Below are 11,721 nucleotides of genomic sequence, written 5' to 3'. Positions count from 1 at the left end.
ACTAAAGGAGTTGATACTATTGTGGTAGTTCATGGCCTCACGGGGCCGCGGCAAAGCTAAGCAGCTGAAGACTTTTCCCCCGGAGCCACAAGAAGGGACGTGGAACCACTGAAATACTCTGAGATACTCCTTCTTTTGTCCCGCTTTATCTCCGCTCTCAAGTCGGTCTGCACTCTCTTAAAACCCTTGATGATATATTAGTTTCATTTTTGTATTTTATTCCCCTTCCTCGCCAAGTTTTATTGACACCATCCCCCTAGCTATTGCCAGTTGTCAGCCACTGGCTAAACGGCCTCCCTCAATCGCCTTTTCAGCTCAGGCTTAGTCTCATTGGCAGTAAGCTGATTAGGAACGAGCCACTAAGCCGGCAGAGACTGATAGCTTAACAGAGAGAGTGGCAGCGGAGTGGATGAGTGAAGGAGGTGAGGGAGGGGGAGAAGAGGCATGGAAAGTGAGGCCGGCAGACAGACAGACAGACGGACGGACAGACGGACAGCAGGGAGGCGGAGATTAATATATAGCTGAGAGACATCAAGTTTTGTGAGGCCACGTCTCTGTGAGGTGTAAGTGTCCTGGTCTGAACCCCGGTACAGGAGGAGGAGGAGGAGGAGGAGGAGGAAGGCTGATCGGTCAGCGGAAAGCCGTGAGGCGTTACAGAAGTGAGCGTGGCTGAAGGGCAGCGGAGGCGAGGAAGAGATAAAGTGGATGTTTGTACTCTCGTTTGTCATGAAGTGGATGAGTGATTGTGTTCGAGAGAGAAGAGTCAAAAGCAAAAAGAGAACAGGAAGGAAGTGATCATCTATGGACAGGAAAACAGAAGACAACTGTTCTCTGCTGAGGGTTAAAAATGCATACAGTGTTTATGTTCTGTTGTATGGTACAGTATGTTACGATCTCACTTGCCGCAGTTAATTCATTAATGGGCATAAAAGGGTGACAAATTAAAGGAAAAACCTGAATAATAGGAGACACAACGCAGACGACACCACATAGGTTTGGATCTGACTGTCCGCTTATCCTATACCTACACTGAATACAATGTAAACTGTGCTGCAACATCATAACCAATAAGATTATGATGTCACAGAGTCACATCAGGAGCAGAAACAGTGCGTAAATGCTAGAGATCTACAGTGAAAACCTTAAATTAGACCAGTTTTTGTTTGTTTTTCTTGTACGTTATAGCCTAGTCTTCTGTTTTACAGTGAAATGGATCATAAAGTTTGTAAAGTTTTATCATAAAGTTGAACATTTTGGCAAATTACACACAATAAGATGATAAAAATGTTAGCTCATTGTGCAGCAGGGGTTAGAAACCAAAAATGCTTCATGCAAATGCCTAATCTACATACAGGCATCAATATAATATTAAAAATAAAAATGATACAACTTGGATAAATGGGATCTTATACTTAAAAGCTGAGATACAACATGAGGAAAATATATGATAAACTATAAATGTTCAGTACTTAGAGTCCATTTCAGATAATTTCATATAAAGTGTCTGCATTTACCTCCACAATTGATATACGTTTTTATTTGTGTGTCTATTTGTCTGTTGGCAGTCTAGTGTCCACTGTTTTGGACTAAAACTCCTGATTTTCTTGTGTGTGAGTTCATGATGACAGGAACTACAGATGATTTAATTCTAAAACTTCCCATATATTGACAATGGGCAACATTTTGACCAAAATTAATCTGATTTGTGTAATTTATATATATATGGAAACTAAGATACAAATTATTGATTAATCTATTCATCATTAGTTGGTTGACCTTATCGATTGAGTAACGATTAATTGATAACCGGCAATTTTCCTGAGAACCTGAATTTGTCTTTCGATAGGGTCTATAAGAATAAAAGCTAAAGATTGTTTATATACTTCATGAAAAAACCATGTCATATTCCTTAATGATTGATTTATTGAACCATTGGATACAGTACAGACAATGACATTTATGGAGTAGAACTAAAGAAATTCTACAGAGAAATTACATAAAATAAATGGATCTAAAGAGGGGCACTTTAGAAGAAATGGGCATTTCTGACTTTGCATCACTACCTGACATGATGGAGCGAAATTTCACTGTGTTCCTTAAGCGAAACTAACTCATCAGCAGCCGCAGCATCGCAGCAATAAAGCCTAGTCTGGGCAGTAGCGCCACCTACAGTCAACACCACAAATCCTGCCGTGGAAAAGGGCAATTAACTGACAATAAATAATTTAATTGAGCAAATTCTTATAGACAATTAATTGATAGTCAGTTAATTGTTTACATCCCTAATGGATACTATTAAGAGCTAGCGCCACAAAATGTCAAGGTCTCAGAAGACTGTTTTCATTTGTAGACGTAGTTCTGTCTGATTTTAACAGAGGTATCTTCAGACCATTATCTTCCAGAAGACATAGTAAGGATCTATTCATGTGCAACATCAGAAACGGTTTTCTGCACTTTACCCCCACAATCCCATTCCTTTCTACACAACCATAGGTGAGTACAGAGCTCTAACAGGAACACAAAGTGAAAGGAAAATGATAAAAGGAAATCAAGAAAAGATTAGAGATCATTGCTCCTTTTAACTACATCTCTTTGTCTTCCAGTTGGTGTTTATTTTGCCAGCACTAGTCTGTAGTTGCTTAGTTACCTTTTATAGCCTCCTATACTCTGCATCTGTGAAATTAACCTCAATTATATGAGGAAACAGCGAAAAGGCTGCACATATTAAATGTTTAATGAAGTCAAAGGCTTAAAATGAGACATCACAACAAATCAGTCCAAGGTTATTTGGGGTGGTCACTTCCTTTATCCATTGATTAAGCATCATAAGAACAGGTTGGGACTGGAAAAGACATGTTTTGCAAGTGACCCAGGGACTCAAGCTGGATTTATGGTCACGTGGACGTCACATGTTACTACCTACGCGGGTCACTTTGGACAGTGACGTGTTAGCCCACACAGCCTCGACATGCACCTCTTCCAGGTTGGAACTACGCGGCACGTCGATGCAGAGACACTGCTTCCTGGTTGGCCAATTTAGGATCATGTGACACCAGGACTCTACAACAACAAATGTTGTGGAGTTCCGCTGTAAATAGTTCATTTGTTTTTGTTCATTACTTATTTCACTTTTGTTACTTTTTGCTCCTGAAAAACCTGTGTGGTTATGCACATTAATAAATCCACGTAATGTAACAAAATTGTGCCTTTATTTAATCAGTACAGTCAATAATTATTGGATTTTGGTATTCCCTGTCGGTTAACCTATTTTTGTTCAGCAGTCTCCAAGGTTATAATAGTTTTGGATTTTTCATTATAGTTTAGTTTTATTTAATTTTGACTTTTTTTTCTCTAATTCAGTTAGTTTTAATTAATTTTTAGTGCAGGTTGGCTAGATTTTTTTTTAGTTTTCATTTTTTTCTAAATGCTTTGTTTTAGTTTAGTTTTAGTTTTATCCTAAATTTTATCTTCGTCGCCATTGTATTCAAATAAATCACATATAGGACTCTGCTCCTTTCTCCCAACATTAGTCTCCATGTTTCCAGGTAGAGTGGGGATGAGAAGACGACTCTAAACGACAAGTGATGAGAAGTGACAGACCGTGAAGTGCCGTATGGTGCCATCAGCTAAAATCGCTTGAATAAAATAAATCGTTTTCATAGCAATCTGACATTGAGAAAAACGAAAACGAAGGGAATTGTATCCATAACTTTTATACGTTTTAGTTTTGTAAGCACACAATACAGTTTCAGTTAGTTATTTTTTTCTTTTAATTATAGGTTTTATTTATTTCAGTTAACGAAAATGTTTTTTCAATTCTAGTTTTCGTCATTTCGTTAGTTTTCGTTAACGATAATAACCTTGGCGGTCATGTGGCCCATCTCCTACATTGCCTCCTTCTCCGTCGCTTACGCTGTAATACTTTTAAAAGAACAATGATATCTTCGTTAACTTCTACGAACTCCCAAAGGCACTGCTCTGTGTTGGCCGCTATTGTTCTAAAAAAGGAAATGCCTGAAGGAAGATATAAAAATCATGGGAACAACTGCGCAGGGTGGAGTTTCATCTTTAAAAGCAGCCAATAACAGCACTACTGCCACCTTCTGATTTGGAGGGGAAACTACAACACTTTCTCAAAGCGACGCCACTACAGTACGCTCGAGTGTAAGAGCACATAACGCTATCGTCAAATACGTGATGCAGAGCTATGCACGACCATAAATCCAGCTTTAAAAATCTCTGAAGGAACAGTAACAAACCAATAGGACTGTGGAAAGACGGTTCCTCTAAAAAAAGGCAGTAAGTGTTATGTATTTATGCACTGCATTGTTGTGTCAGACCTACACCTACAGCAACCTATAGAGCGCATGCATGTTATAATAAAAGCATCAATATTTGTCAGTATTATATATCTTAAATATGGCATGATACAATGTATTTATACAAACACACCATAGTAGAAAATGTCTAAAGGTTAGGATCTTCTTGGACTTAACACTGGAGATAGCAAGCAACAAACAACACTTGTACGCTCGTATTTCTAAAGATATTCCAATGGTAATGAGGGGTTTTCTTAAAGGCCAAAGAGTAGAAGATCTATGTAAAAAAGCACTGGATGTGAACTCATTTTTTACACCCTCCTTCCTAGTGCGCCAGGCAGTAAAATCAGTAAAGGCAGCAAATCCCTCAATTAGAAAGTACAGTGTGTCGGAAAATAATCTGGTGCTGATTATGGACTTGAAAAGTAACTGCAGATGCAATTTAGTTAAATATAACCTGGAAGGGCCAGGGATATGTTGTAAATGTCATAAAACTCTCAGGGATGAAGGTTATTTGGGGATACACAACCAGAAACTGTCAACGGGCTTTAAAAAGGTACCTAAAAACAGAAATGTAATGTGAAACGGATCTGATGTCGCCGAGTTAATGAGCTAAACTGACAACTTTTTGCAGTAATTAAACTAACTTCAGTTAATGAACAGAGTCCTGACACTGTTTTTCTGTAGTGAAAACACTGCTGCTACTCCCAGCTGTGTTTTCAGAGCGTAGAAATTGTACAAATGTAAAAATGAGGTGTTCTCAGGCTGGTAAGGAGGGGGTTAACATGTGATTGACAGCTGTAATTACCAAAGATTCAGTCAGATGCAACCCTACTGCTCTCAGACATCAAACAAAAGGTTCATGTGATTTCCCTTTTCAATGCAATGTGAAACTACATCATATCATCTATATTTATATTTAGTCTTTTGATTTAGACTAAGTGAGGAAAGCTGCAGAAGGATGGTGTATGTTTTTGTTTAATTCAGAAGCTCTTGCCGCTTGTAATGACACGATTAAATGATCATGAGCTGTTCTACAAGTATTTACTATGAGTGTGTATAAATAATAGATGAGAAACATACATTCAATCAGATGCATCCGCTATCCTTGCATCATCTCTTAATTATTAACAGTTACTATGTCATATAGAATTCTGACCTCATGAAAATCTGACCCTCAGGTCACTTTTCTATATAGAATTATAACACGTTGGCCAATTTTCTAGTATGGAAAACAGACCCACCCCATTGAATTTTGAGCCCTTATTTGAATTTGTACTGTATGATAATAAAATTGTTCTAATACATTTCTATAACATAATAAGCTTAAACATACTGTATATGTATAATTTGAAAATTTCATCAGAAACTACCAAATTAATTCATTCATATCAACAGTTAAGCAAAAAAATCGGTTTATTTTAGAGTTGCTGGACATTATAGACATGAAATCTACCCTAAGATGAAAAAAATGTGAAAAAATAAGTTTTATGTATTTATTTTCTAATATATATTAAGTAATATTTGTAACAAACACCATGTAACACTGAATGGGTGAAAACAGATTACAGTAAAGGTTATAGGATTTGAATCAATGGCAGTTTTTTGAGTAAATAATAAGCGTGAATCACAGATATATTTGTAATATCATGTGCTTATACATTTGCGTAATGCATGATTAATACATATTTGTGCTTTTCATAATATGTTTTGTGTTTATATATACCTTAAATAAATGTATTCATTTCTTTATTTTTTAACAAATTTGGTGATTTATTGGCAGTTGGTCACTTTTCCATAAGGGGAGATCAGATTTCTATGATAGAAAACTGACCCGCGGGTCACTTTTCTATCTGACACTGGCCAAAAATGTGTTTTTTCAGGATTACAGTCTCCTTTACCTCTGGTCACTAAAATCTAAGCAGTTCATCCTTGAGTCGAAGCAAATGGTCATTCATTTATGAACGGACTTGAAGTTTTTAGCTTATTTATTATCAGAAACCACTATAAATGCAACTTTTTGAGAGCAAAAATAAACTTTCAACTATTTTACATCTGCTCAAACGTGCTTTTTGGTCTTGAACATTCAGTATTCATATTATAGCTTCATATTTTTTGTTATTTCCAGGGGTTTTTTAGCCTGTGTGGAAGTCTCTGAAACAGTTCTTTTCTGCTTATAATGGAGTGCACATTGCTGCCGTAAAGTGTTATATAGTGTTGGACAGCTCAGGATCTCTGCTTTCTGATGCCATTTGAATTTTGCGATAGTATAAATGGTTCAGGAGTTACAGTAATGTGAATGCTGTGAAGTGCAAAATGTAGCCCTGGGAGAAATTGCCGTTCTTAAAGGGTTAAATGTAACCAGTAGACACCTTACAGTGGAGACATAAAAATAATAATGGATTAGATTCATATAGTGCTTTTCTATGAACGCATACTCAAAGTGTGCACAGTGGATCCAATATTCCTTCACTCACACATTCACACTCTGGTGGTGGTAAACTACACCCACAGTCAATGAAAACATTGAGACCAAATTTTTCGACATAATTTTTATTTTGAAACCCTGAACTGGAATTTTTTCATATAAATCATTTGTTTAGGATATTGGCATACAGAAACAAAAATCTAAAGTTTCAAGAATAATTTCAAAACAAAAAACTTAACAAAAGAAAATGGCACCTGTCAGTCACAACAGTCAATACCGGGTATGTAGCAGTCCTGGTCAGGAGTTGTCACTTTCTCTCGCCCTGGACGCGGTCTGTGGTCAACAGAGCCTGTGGTGTTGTGGCGTTCAACCAGGTTCTGATTGTGGGTTGGGAACAGCCCATACATACGCCTGGCTATATCACTGTAGCTCAAACCGGCCTCCACCATACCCAGTGCCCAGAGACATTGTTCACGTGATAGACGTGGCATGATGCCATTCACTGGACTAACAATGGTGGCCTTTTTTGGGCCTTTATATAGACCTTCAAAACCAATCTTCAAATTGTGCAGATCCCCACTGAATATTGCTCAATGTGTATTTGGTCCACTTTTGCAAAGAGACCAACCCATGTGCAATGAACCCTGACAACATGGCAACTCATCATTATCTCAACTACCCGAGCACTAAGTCATCAAAAAATCCACAATGAATAATTACAGCCCCCCTACAAGTAGAAATATGCAGATGTTTGTACCTCAAAGTTTCTACTGACTGTCAGTATACATATGTATCCTATCTACGGCCCCTCCGACCACCACCAAACATTTATACGCATTCATACACCAGTGTGAGTAGCAGCACTTGAGGCAAGGACGGTGAAGTGTCTTGCCCAAGGACACAAAAGCACATGACTAGGACAGAGCGGGATTCGAACCACCAACCCTTCGGTTATTGGACGACCCATCTCTACCTCCTGAACCTCGGCCGCCCTTTAACATCTACAAATAAACTTGATAAGATGTTATCCGAGTGCTGCTGCTCTTAAAGTTCTTAAAAAACATAAGAATAGTTCCTTTAATTCCTGAAAAGCTCTGCAGAAACACACTGTTAATCTGTCCTCAGCGGTATGTGACGGATCACATGGCTTCTGGAGGGTCCCTGGCTTATGTTTGGGGGGTTTTGGGTTTGGGTGGGATAGGATGGGATGGGCCGGGCAGCACCCATAACCTTCTCTGTCCGTCTGTCTGTTTGTCTGTCTGCTAACCTTCACCAGCATCCGATGGATCATTGGTCACAGTTTGCAAAGAGGAGGAGGAGGAGGGGGAGGGGGAGGAGAAGGGGGGAGGGAATCAGAGGCTTATAGGGAGGGGCTGCAAACCACAGACAAATTATACACCCTCCCCTAACACAGCTGGTCGCTTAACAAGGAAAACATCCGCTTCGATCGAGTGTGCTGGGCAGGAAAATATGATACAAATGGTGGTGTGTATTACCCCCCCCCTCCCCACCCCCTTTTCCTCTTCACTTTGGGTGGAGGTTTGACTGGAGCTGCTCACATTTTCCTGTTACTCTTGAGCGTTTTAACCACGCAGGTGACTTTTTGACTTTCTCATGACACCTGCTCTAACAGGCTACGAAAACCAAGAGGGGAAGGATTTCCTTTTCCTCCCCCCCTCCTCCCCTGCGTCCTCAGAGAGGCTGGTGGCAGCAGCAACATCTGGCAAGAAAACTGCTGAGTTCTCCATTTTTTTCCCCCCACTACTGGCTCAGTCTGTGGGTCCGATTTACATTTCTAGAAAAACCAACACAGACCGAAATGGTTGCCCTGACTCCCCTGCTTCTGGGAAAAAATGCGCTCAGGAATTTTCTTTTTCTTTCACCAAAAAAAAAAAAAAGCTCTAAAACAGACGAGACGAGGGGAGAGGGAGAAAAAAATTGGCGAAGGACAAACAAAGGGGCAGGGAAGTACAAAAGAGCAAAAGAGGAGGAAAAATATCACTGTGGGGCAATTATCTGGGCTATTTCTGGAAGACTGCGTTCTCCATCCTCCAGTAGGGATGGAGGGAACAGGGAGGGTCTGTTTGGCAGCTGGCAGGGGGAGGTGGGGGTGGAGGGGAGAGGAGAGGAGGGGAGGAGAGGGGGTAGAAAAGAGAAAGAAGAAGTGAATAAGTGCATGGGACCTATGACTGCCCAGTACAGGGAGTACAGCATGGCCTGGATGTCTCTGGAGGCCCGAGTTAGTAAGAAAACAGTAAGTAGAGGAGGCGGAGGAGGAAGGGAGGGGAAGGGAAGGGGGTGGGGGGTGGGAGTGACGTAAAGACAAGATAAAGACAAAGAAGCCAAGAGCGGGGGGGGGGGGGGGGGGGGGGGGGGAGTAGGCTTAATGTTGCAGAGCCATAAAGTCTGGGCATAGTGGTCATGTGAAAATCTACATCAGACACTTAGAGCAGCTATAATCAATATTTTATATTAACAGTGTGTCAAATTACAACATGCACAGAGAGAGAATTACCACCAACTTTACAGATCCTCTTAGACTGATGGAGCTTTACGCCAATTTCAGCTCATCATTTTGGTTTTCTGTTTTGGTTGACCATTTTCCATTTTCCAAGGCAGTTTGGAAATGTCGCTATAATCGCAAACCACTTCGTCACGTTTCAACAGCCAGAGAGGTATCTGTTGGCCAGGAAAAGTGGCCCCAGAGAAGCACGGACACTTTGGAAATAGAGGAAATAGAAATGGATCAGCGAAGTGGATAGGAATAGAAGCAGCAACAGCATAATGAGAGCGAGTGAAGATTGAAGCATTTGGCAGATAAAAAGATGGATACATGCTTTGGAGCAATGTTATTGTTCATTATCGTTCATTTTTACCTCCACCAATGACAGCGGAGGTTATGTTTTCATCGGGGTTCGTCTGTCTGTTAGCAAGATAACTCAAAAAGTTAGTTGATGAAATTTTCAGGAAATGTTGATATTGGTGCAAGGAACAAATGATTGCATTTTGGTGGTGATTGGGGGGGAGGGATTTTTTGTTTGTTTGTCTTTCTGTTAGCAAGATAACTCAACTAGAAAAGCACTCGGAGAGCGCAGACCTCCACCAAGGCAGATCAGCCCCTCTTGGTCCCCAGGTGTCCTCTCATGTCTCTAAAGTCAAACAGATTAGACCTGGGGTGTCCAATCCTGGTCCTCGAGAGCTACTATCCTGCATGTTTTAGATGTATCCCTCTTCCAAAACACCTGATTCAAATAATAAGCCTATCATCAAGCTCTGCAGAAGCCTGATAACAACCGTCAGGTGTGTTGGAAAAGGGAAACATGTAAAACATGCAGGGTAGTAGCTCTCGAGGGCCAGGATTGGACACCCCTGGATTAGACAATGCCAGGATTGATCAGGATCATCAGGCTTGTTTTGTTTGTGTGACTGAAATCCAGAGTTTACAGAGTACAAATCAAGAAAAATCTAAATGCTGCCAATGCAACAACTAACCAGTGTTCTACCAACCTTCTTTGGCACCACCAACCTCCACCTCATCAACATTATATACAAACTGGATTGTGTTGCTATATTTCTGCTTGAATCTTACATCAGGAGTTTCAAACTGCTTTTGTTTGTCTCTTATAACAATATCAGTATCTGCTTCCCATTGAGGACTGAAAAAGACCAAATGACTGAGCATGTCATAACTCTAAGGGCGTTTTCACACTGGGTATCCGAGTCCGTATCAGAGTACGTTGGACCACAAAGTCCACTTAATTTTATTAATGTGAATGCAAACGTTCCATGTGCGAGTACCGTACCCGAGTCCAGTTGAGAGGGTAGTCCTGGGTACAGACTGCGTGGATTCCAGTGCAGAACGATGCCGTGTGAAAGCAATCTGTACCCGAGACTAGAAGTAACCTAATCACCACTCCGACAACGGAAGTGACCTAATCACCACAAGACCATAGACGCCGCTCCTGTTGTCTCCTGAAAAAGCTTCGGATCCACATGGCACGGGCTCGCCTCATCGACCGAACCCCTCGGTGATATATCAGGGACAACGAAGGTCGCTCTTCTTCTCTTTGCCTCAAACAGGCTAACAGGTAGACAAGTATTACCTGTAAACAGAAAAGTTGCTCTGTTGATGATGTAAGGGTTTGTCACTTCCACGTTTGTTGGATAGCGACAGAATTCCCTCCACACCGCCACCAACTGTTTTGGCCTTGTAACACCCACTCATTCTCAGGCATGGGCCGCGGTACGTGCTTTTGAACGCAACATCTGCGGGAAAGGTGTGATCGTATCCAGGTACAGCACGGAACCAGATACCCAGTCTGAAAACGCCCCAACAAAACTGTCTTGATTTTATTTTAACATTGGAAAACTTTTGTGTGACACAGAGTTCATGTGAAAAGGTCTTTGGTTGAAGATGACATTTGCAGCATCGTTTCTTTTTTAGTCCAGAAAAAAAACCAAAACGAGCTAAATGTTGCTACAAACACTCTGTCGTCTTAAATAGAAATGTAGATTTATGGTCAAACTGAAGATCACGAACCACTAAATACAGAGTGTATCAAAAAAATCTATACATTTTGAAAAATTTCCCCTGGTTCCGCATTTGATAATTTTTGGAATTTTCTTTTATGGACGTCGGTAGGTAACTTGGCCTGTCCTCAGTGACATTTTCAGGCCTAAACAAGTTGAATTAACTTTGAAAGGCAGGAACAGCTGCCATGGGTAAAGAAATGAAATTGACATGGTGGCCAAAGTGTTAATGCTGTAACCTGGCAATTTTGTGGAAAACAAGATGGATGCCCACTGTCCCCTCCCATGACCTTTGACTGGATTTAAATCCCACCGCTATGTCGCACAAACCAGTTTTAACTGGGATTGCACAATTTGCCCCTACTCACTCAGGCATGAAAACCTGGGTCTGTAAATTTGGACAAATATCCACCAATCCCCTACCTACCAACGTCCATAAAAGAA

The 11,721-nt window shown here is 40.5% G+C and overlaps 1 protein-coding gene and 1 long non-coding RNA gene across 2 annotated transcripts in view; one reads left to right on the top strand and one right to left on the bottom strand.

Moving 5' to 3' along the window:
- LOC115413190 (transcription factor IIIB 90 kDa subunit-like) overlaps positions 1–11,721 on the bottom strand; it is a 272,574-nt gene that overhangs the window by 70,686 nt on the left and 190,167 nt on the right. The window lies entirely within an intron of this gene.
- Positions 4,086–7,883, top strand: LOC115413194 (uncharacterized). Its single transcript, XR_003934441.1, has 3 exons — positions 4,086–4,194; positions 7,094–7,098; positions 7,873–7,883. It is a non-coding gene; the product is annotated as an uncharacterized LOC115413194 (long non-coding RNA).

The sequence above is a fragment of the Sphaeramia orbicularis genome, chromosome 22, assembly GCF_902148855.1.
Source record: "Sphaeramia orbicularis chromosome 22, fSphaOr1.1, whole genome shotgun sequence".
In the NCBI taxonomy this organism is placed as follows: domain Eukaryota; kingdom Metazoa; phylum Chordata; class Actinopteri; order Kurtiformes; family Apogonidae; genus Sphaeramia; species Sphaeramia orbicularis.
This window is presented reverse-complemented; position numbering and strand designations above follow the sequence as displayed.